The sequence below is a fragment of the Euprymna scolopes genome, chromosome 16, assembly GCF_053919585.1.
Source record: "Euprymna scolopes isolate OS-2025 chromosome 16, ASM5391958v1, whole genome shotgun sequence".
Taxonomy (NCBI): domain Eukaryota; kingdom Metazoa; phylum Mollusca; class Cephalopoda; order Sepiida; family Sepiolidae; genus Euprymna; species Euprymna scolopes.
The window spans coordinates 128,929,158-128,938,097 of record NC_136497.1 but is presented as its reverse complement, the minus strand read 5'-3'; the positions used below and the strand labels follow the sequence as shown (position 1 = coordinate 128,938,097).

The window sequence follows — 8,940 nt, the reverse complement described above, 5'->3', positions numbered from 1 at the left end:
TATATATATATATATATATATATATATATATATATATATATATAAAGCTGAATGTCTGTGTATGTGTGTGTGTGTGTGTGTGTGTGTGTCTGGTCATGAATAGGCTCCTATATGGTTGACTATTAAAAAAAAAAAAACTGATTACATATAATGATAGAAGGTGTATCGAGACACAGGAACAGGTATGTTTTATCTGGCAGAACGGTGGTTCATTAAAATTGTGCGGTCTGCGTTCGCGCCTGGTCCACAAAGTATGGAAATAAAAATTTTAAAAATTTAAAAAAAAAACGTTTACAAGTGTTTTTGATATAGATGTACATAAGAATACTCTGATAAGTATGTTTTAACTTAAATAGGGATGATATGATAAAATTGTGGGGTCTGTGTTCGCGCCTGGCCTCCATAGAATGGAAATAGGCACAAACTTTAATAAAGACTTTTCATATCTATCTGCGTAAGTATACTTTGATAATTATGTTTCAGTTTGACGAAATATGGCATAATAAAATTATAGGGTGTTCGTTCACGCCTGACCTCCATAAAAGGGAAATATGTCACAAAGTTTAACAAGTTTTTTTTAATATAGATCCACAGAATATTGTGATAAGTGTTTCAGTGTGAACAGGTATGATATAATAAATTATGGAGCTTATCTATTTTATTTTTTCTTTCATCATATTTTGCTTTGGTTTTTATACCCCCAATTCGAAGCTATCTCTTTACAACCCTTCCTTTTTATAACCTATCATACTTTCATAAATCAGAGTCCATTTTCTGTAGTCTAGTTTTGAACCCAGTCAACGACGGGTACTTTTGCTAGTATATATATATATATATATATATATATATATATATATATATATATAAAATACACGATATATCATAAATTGGAATATGAGAACAGCATATTCTTTTGCTTGTTTTGATTCTCAGGTATATATCCATTGATATCTTATATGCTTTTATGCAGAGTGATGCGGTTCTCGGTTGATTAATTGTGTCTCTGTCGGATATATACTCGAGAGTAAAAACAATGAAAAGAATGTGCTGTTGTCCTAGCCCTAATCATAAAATAAAAGGCTATAAAAAAAGGATGTATTAAAAAGACAAAAGTAAAACCAAAACCAGGAGGAACTCTCTCTCTCTCTCTCTCTCTCTCTCTCTCTCTCTCTCTCTCTCACACACACACACACACACACACACACACACACACACACATATATATATATGAGAGAGAGAAAGAGAGAAGGAGAGAGAGAAAGTTAATACATACATGTATATAATTATGTAGGTTTAAAAAATATATAGATATTATGTAGGTTTAAAGAACATACATATATTATGTAGGTTTAAAGAATATATATAATTATGTAGGTTTAAAGAATATATATAATTATGTAGGTTTAAAGAATATATATAATTATGTAGGTTTAAAGAATTCAGATGAATTCTTTACATAGAGCCTCAGGATATATGAAGCTGAACACTCGAGGACGAAGCATAACATAATGATAAATTTAAGACAAATTAAAATAACTATAGGAATATACGAGTTTATTTGTCTGTTCAATAAGGGGAAAACGTCATAGATGAAGAGCAGCTATAGATGTTCTTTATGCCGTGGTATTTCGAAACCTAATGCTTCTCTTCAGACGACTAGAAGGGAGCTAGTTTACATATATAGTGAAATGTGACATCTAGCTTAAGGTACATTCGAATAGAAATGGGAATAAAATAGAAGTATGACATAGGAAATAAAGAAAAAAGATGAAGGATAAAACAAAATATTGGAAGATAGTTAGGCAGTTATATAACTGGGGAGGGGGTTTGGGCGTATGGGGTGCAATGGGGTGAATATTATGGGCGAGTTCCACCAGAATATGGAAGAAGATTCCCTTAGTTCGACAAGATGCACACGAAGAAGGTCGGGTATTATAGCGATGAAAACGTTGTGAAAATAACACTCAAAGTGAGGATAGTAGTCCGAACAATCCAAATAATTCGAATTGTCAATCCCTCGCTCCAAAAAATTCGTAAACTTAGTTATTGCTTCTCTGGTTATTTAATCTTAGATTTTGAGTTTGTCTTTTGCGTAATGGATGAAAGGCCTAGAATATGTTACCAGACAGTCCAAATATTTTTTTGTTTATTAAGTTTCTTTTTTTTTTACATAGGCATCACCACATTATCAAGGCCAAGAGGCCACTCAAGGATAAGGGTTAAAGAGTGTACAGTAGAAATTGGACATTATAGTAATCATTAGTAATGAAAATTTGGTAAAGTTGATAACTTATATTGAACGGCTCATCAAGAACTTATTTACGTTAGACTTACGTTTCTACTATATACTTTAGTTTCAAGTTAGTCCACTACGTATTATCTCTTTCATCTCTGTTGAGTTTTGCTCGCACCAAGAATCACCAGTATTTAGCGTTAGACATTCACCAAGAGCCATCAACACCTATCTATTGATCTATTGGACAGTTCTATGTGTATGTTGGCTTTGTAGAATGGTGCTTATTTACAGGTTTCATGAAGTCTTAGAAATATTGTGATATTTATTATCGATTTCAAATATTGTGATATTTATTATCGATTTCAAATATTGTGATATTTATTATCGATTTCAAATATTGTGATATTTATTATCGATTATCTGCTAAACTATGAACTGTAACAAAAATGAACTGGTGTCCTTTTAAAGCGAAATTCATTAAAATATTTTACTATTCCAACCATTTTTTGAAAGAAGAGGTTGGTTGGTTAGTTGTTTTTGTTTTACGGCATATCAACCCTTTTCAGGTTATTTAATGCCGAATCTAGTTATTTTGAGGAACGATTTTTAATGGAGTACATTTGTTTTTTAAGTCGGATTCTATTTAACCTATAGTTGGGACCCTAACAGGTACTACCACTCCGGGTCAGAGTGGACCTGGGAGCAATGGCAATTAAAGGGTGGCTCCACACTGCCCAAGGCCTGCAAGGTGGGGCCTCATCACTGGATATAGTTTTAGGTCATATCCAGGACCGTTCAAAGAAGAGGGTTCCATTTTTTTTTAGTTTAGTCTTACCTTATTTTTCTGGTGGTATTAACCTCGAGAGGTCACCCCTCTAGGAGAGGTGGAAAGATACGTTGGGTTATCCGTATTATTTCGATTCTTCGGACTTCTCTTTTCATATTTCAAAACGTTTCGGCCGATGTAGCCTCCGATTTCCTTCACATTTATTTCTTCCAACTCGAGTTAAAGAAGGAGGAAAAATAACACTCAATACGAGCACAGTAGTAAAAAAAAAAAAATCAATAATACGAAAAAAAAGATTATTTCATTTTGTCAATATTTAAACGACACTCAATTAATACTCTACTCAAAAGCATTATTTACTTTGCGTTAGTTACTGAAATGATGCTGAGAGAACTCTGGAATTTTGACGGAATTTCGAACTGAGCCCGTTATTTACTTCAGGAAGGTAGCATGGTCTCGTTCCATCAGCCCTGACTAAATAAAGGTCCTAAGTAATTAGCAATTGTGTTTTTCGGTGGCCCACACTGAGAATTGAACCTCCAACATTCACGAGAATATCACCTTTCCAACTGATACTCTTACCACTGCACTACGAATCCTTGCGTTCGACAAAGTATACCTGGAGAAGGTCAGAGGTTACATCAACCGAAACGTTGTGAAAATGATACTCAAAGTGATAACAGTACTCCAAAGAATACAAATAATACGAATACCCATCCTCATCTTAAAGTAAGAAACGTAAGACGTCTGGTGTTAGTGACGGTCCTTGTAAGTCTAAAGTTTATGTGTATGTTTTCGTGGTTATCCTGAAGTTGTAATTGAAGTTTAGTCGCATATTTGAAAACATTTTTTGTTTGTTAATTTGAAAAAAAAACAAACCCCAAAGACAAACAATTTAGATCATTTAAAAATATTTTATAACATTATTTGGTTTTCTAAAATTTTCAAATTAAACCTACGGAAAAATAAGTATGTCGTAGTTCGCTTGAAGCATTTTTTATCGAATAAAAGGTGTGTTTGAAGGCTTGTCAATGCAGGAATTATTCGGTCGTTGGAATAGATAAAAAAATAAATAATGATAAATAATTTCAAAGGTTCAATAATCCCCAATAAATATTTATTTACCTGACTTTAGATGGTATATTTCTAAAATATTTTCGGGGGCAACCCACATTTAATGTACGTTTTCGGCAGCGTAGAAAGTTGACGTACATTTGTTACCTCTTGAAAATGGGGTTGCCTCCGAAAATATTTGAGAAATATGCTATGCACAGTCAGGTAAATGAATATTTATTGGGAACTATTGAACCCTTTGAATTATTTATTTATTTATTTATTTATTTATCTATTCCAATAACTGAATAATTCCTGCATTAACAAACCTTCAAACACAATTTTCAAAGATGCGACTAAATTCTTATTTGAATTAATTAAGTTTTTTTGTAAAGTACTTTGTAGAAAACGCCGTATAGCTTTTGTAGGATGTGGTAGTTTTCTATTGAAATTTATGTGAGTGACAAGGGCCTTCGCTCAAAAGTTGTTCAAACGTCTCATTTAAAATTGATGGGAGGGTTGTCCTTTTTGTTGGGAATAGACACTAATCTGTCATAAATTGATCATGCCATGAAAATATGTGATTTTTTGGTGCATTTTGGTAGGAGTTTTGTGAGAAATTTGCGTTGAACAATTGTTTAGAATGAGGTTTTTGCAATTACCAGGGCGCCAAGGCTTTTTTATTATTGAATTAGCGAATGCCATTATTGGAACTGGGAAAATATTAAAACTGAAAATGTATAAAAATTTCTGGAACACTTTGTATTTTATTTCTTTTCGATGATTTCTTATTTTCCTTTTTAAAAATTTGTTTAGAATGTCCTTATATGTGTCTGCAAATAGTAGTCCAAATATCATCAATCCTCATTTTAAATATTCTGAAACAAAATTAATAGCCACATATTTTCCTCCTCTTCATTACAATCAACAATGGAATCCCCGTTCTTGGCCTTTTGGTCAAGATCAAAGTGTAGTATCTGTTCTTCAGATGCTGCACTTCATTTTCTTGTTCTCTTTCGGTGGAGGAGAAATCCTTCACGACTGAGACAATTTTTATTTTTTATACCTTTTCTCCACGTTAAAAAACGACCCTGGTGTCTAACTCTGTCCCGTGGGGAGGCATAGTAAATAGGTACAATCAACAATGGAAAGATCCATAATTATTATTTTTATCAATTTTTATTTCGACCATTTTTTTTATCATGGTTATTTTATAACGTTTTGTTTTGTTTTGCTTTTACGTCTATGTTTAAAATATCATTGCCGACATTATAGGAAAAAATATTTTTCCCCCTCTTTATCTTAATTTCAATTTTCATTTTTTTTCTTGAAAAAAACTTTTTTTCATTTTACGTTTTTTTTATATAATTTTGCATTTTTTATTTAACATTTTTATTTTGAAAATAAAATTTTTTTCCTAAAAATTTTCAATTCATTTATTTTCTTCTTTCATTCTTGCCATTTTGAACTTGTTATTCTCACTTGTTTTAAGATTTTGTTCTAAATAAACTATAAAAATTTTTTTAATGTGATTACAGGGATTTATCTGCCTTTTTAGCTAGAAATACAATAAAATAAAGTTGTCTTGTGTAGACCTCAAAATATTATTTCAAAGAAAAAAAAAACATAAATACCGAAATTATTAATGAAAAATGGAAGTAAAAAATGAGGAAAATAAGAATAAATCAAAATGAGAAAAAATGAGAAAATGAAATGTTCAGTGTAAGACGGAACAACGGACATATAAAACGAGAAAAATAAAGGCGGAATGAAGAAGTTAAGAAATAATTGGATGAGTAAAAAAGATTAAAAGAAAAAAATAATAAAAAGATAAAAGAATAAAGAGAAAAAAGAATACAAAGAAAAAAATAGAAAGAAAAAAGAATAAAAAGAAAAAAGAATAAAAAGAAAAAAGAATAGAAAGAAAAAAGAATAAAAAGAAAAAAGAATAGAAAGAAAAAGAATAAAAAGAAAAAAGAATAGAAAGAAAAAAAGAATAAAAAGAAAAAAGAATAGAAAGAAAAAAGAATAAAGAGAAAAAAATAGAAAGAAAAAAGACTAAAGAGAAAAAAGAATAGAAAGAAAAAAGAATAAAGAGAAAAAAGAATAAAAAGAAAAAACAATAGAAAGAAAAAAGAATAAAAAGAAAAAAGAATAGACAGAAAAAGAATAAACAGAAAAAAAGAATAGAAAGAAAAAAAGAATAAACAGAAAAAAGAATAGAAAGAAACAAGAATAAAGAGAAAAAAGAATAGAAAGAAAAAGAATAAAAAGAAAAAAGAATAGAAAGAAAAAGAATAAAAAGAAAAAAAGAATAGAAAGAAAAAAAAATAAAGAGAAATAGAATAGAAAGAAAAAAGAATAAAGAGAAAAAAATAGAAAGAAAAAAGAATAAAGAGAAAAAAGAATAGAAAGAAAAAAAAGAATAAAAAGAAAAAAGAATAGAAAGAAACAAGAATAAAGAGAAAAAAGAATAGAAAGAAAAAGAATAAAAAGAAAAAAAGAATAGAAAGAAAAAGAATAAGAAGAAAAAAAGAATAGAAAGAAAAAAAAAATAAAGAGAAAAAAGAATAGAAAGAAAAAGAATAAAAAGAAAAAAAGAATAGAAAGAAAAAAAATAAAGAGAAAAAAGAATAGAAAGAAACAAGAATAAAAAGAAAAAAAGAATAGAAAAAAAAAGAATAAAAAGAAAAAAAGAATAGAAAGAAAAAGAATAAAAAGAAAAAAGAATAGAAAGAAAAAAAATCAAGAGAAAAAAGAGTAGAAAGAAAAAGAATAAAAAGAAAAAAGAACAGAAAGAAAAAGAATAAAAAAAAAAGAATAGAAAGAAAAAAGAATAAAGAGAAAAAAATACAAAGATAAAAAAATAAAGAGAAAGAAGAATAGAAAGAAAAAAAGAATAAAAAGAAAAAAGAATAGAAAGAAACAAAAATAAAGAGAAAAAAGAATAGAAAGAAAAAGAATAAAAAGAAAAAAAGAATAGAAAGAAAAAGAATAAAAAGAAAAAAAGAATAGAAAGAAAAAAAAATAAAGAGAAAAAAGAATAGACAGAAAAAGAATAAAAAGAAAAAAGAATAGAAAGAAAAAAGAATAAAAAGAAAAAAGAATAGAAAGAAAAAAGAATAAAAAGAAAAAAGAATAAAGAGAAAAAAGAATAGTAAGAAAAAAAGAATAAAAAGAAAAAAGAATAAAGAGAAAAAAGAATAGAAAGAAAAAAGAATAAAGAGAAAAAAGAATAGAAAAAAAAATAAAAAGAAAAAAGAATAGAAAGAAAAAAAGAATAAAAAGAAAAAAGAATAAAGAGAAAAAAGAATAGAAAGAAAAAACAATAAAGAGAAAAAAATAGAAAGAAAAAAGAATAAAGAGAAAGAAGAATAGAAAGAAAAAAGAATAAAAAGAAAAAAGAATAAAGAGAAAAAAATAGAAAGAAAAAAGCCTAAAGAGAAAGAAGAATAGAAAGAAAAAAGAATAAAGAGAAAAAATAGAAAGAAAAAAGAATAAAGAGAAAGAAGAATAGAAAGAAAAAAGAATAAAAAGAAAAAAGAATAGAAAGAAAAAGAATAAAAAGAAAAAAGAATAGAAAGAAAAAAAGAATAAAAAGAAAAAAGAATAGAAAGAAAAAAGAATAAAAAGAAAAAAAAATAGAAAGAAAAAAGAATAAAAAGAAAAAAAAATAGAAAGAAAAAGAATAAAAAGAAAAAAGTATAGACAGAAAAAAGAATAAAGAGAAAAAAATAGAAAGAAAAAAAGAATAAAAAGAAAAAAGAATAAAGAGAAAAAAGAATAGAAAGAAAAAAGAATAAAGAGAAAAAAATAGAAAGAAAAAAGAATAAAAAGAAAAAAGAATAGAAAGAAAAAAAATAAAGAGAAAAAAGAATAAAAAGAAAAAAGAATAAAAAGAAAAAAGAATAGAAAGAAAAAAAGAATAAAAAGAAAAAAGAATAGAAAGAAAAAAGAATAAAGAGAAAAAAGAATAGAAAGAAACAGAATAAAAAGAAAAAAAGAATAGAAAGAAAAAAGAATAAAGAGAAAAAAAGAATAGAAAGAAAAAAGAATAAAGAGAAAAAATAGAAAGAAAAAAGAATAGAAAGAAAAAAGAATAAAGAGAAAAAAGAATAAAGAGAAAAAATAATAAAAAGAAAAAAAGAATAGAAAGAAAAAAGAATAAAGAGAAAAGAATAGAAAGAAAATAGAATAAAAATGAGAAAAAATGAGAAAATGAAATGTTCAGTGTAAGACGGAACAACGGACATATAAAACGAGAAAAATAAAGGCGGAATGAAGAAGTTAAGAAATAATTGGATGAGTAAAAAAAATAGAAAGAAAAAAGAATAAAGAGAAAAAAGAATAGAAAGAAAAAAGAATAAAGAGAAAAAAACATAGAAAGAAAAAAGAATAAAGAGAAAAAAGAATAAAAACAAAAAAGAATAAAAAGAAAAAAGAATAGAAAGAAAAAGAATAAAAAGAAAAAAGAATAGAAAGAAAAAAGAATAAAGAGAAAAAAATAGAAAGAAAAAAGAATAAAGAGAAAAAAATAGAAAGAAAAAAGAAAAAAGAGAAAAAAGAATAGAAAGAAAAAGAATAAAGAGAAAAAAGAATACAAAGAAAAAAGAATTAAGAGAAAAAAGAATACAAAGAAAACAAAATAAAGAGAAAAACTAATAAAAAGAAAAAAAGAATAGAAAGAAAAAGAATAAAAAGACAAAAAAGAATAGAAAGAAAAAAAGAATAAAGAGAAAAAAATAGAAAGAAAAAAGAATAAAGAGAAAAAAATAGAAAGAAAAAAGAATAAAGAGAAAAAAGAATAGAAAGAAAAAAGAATAAAGAGAAAAAAGAATAGAAAGAAAAAAGAATAAAGAGAAAA

At 26.8% G+C, this 8,940-nt stretch overlaps 1 pseudogene; it reads left to right on the top strand.

Annotated features, from left to right (window-relative positions):
* Positions 1–5,011: 5,011 nt before the first annotated feature.
* LOC145296523 (U2 spliceosomal RNA) lies at positions 5,012–5,147 on the top strand (annotated as a pseudogene).
* Positions 5,148–8,940: the final 3,793 nt, after the last annotated feature.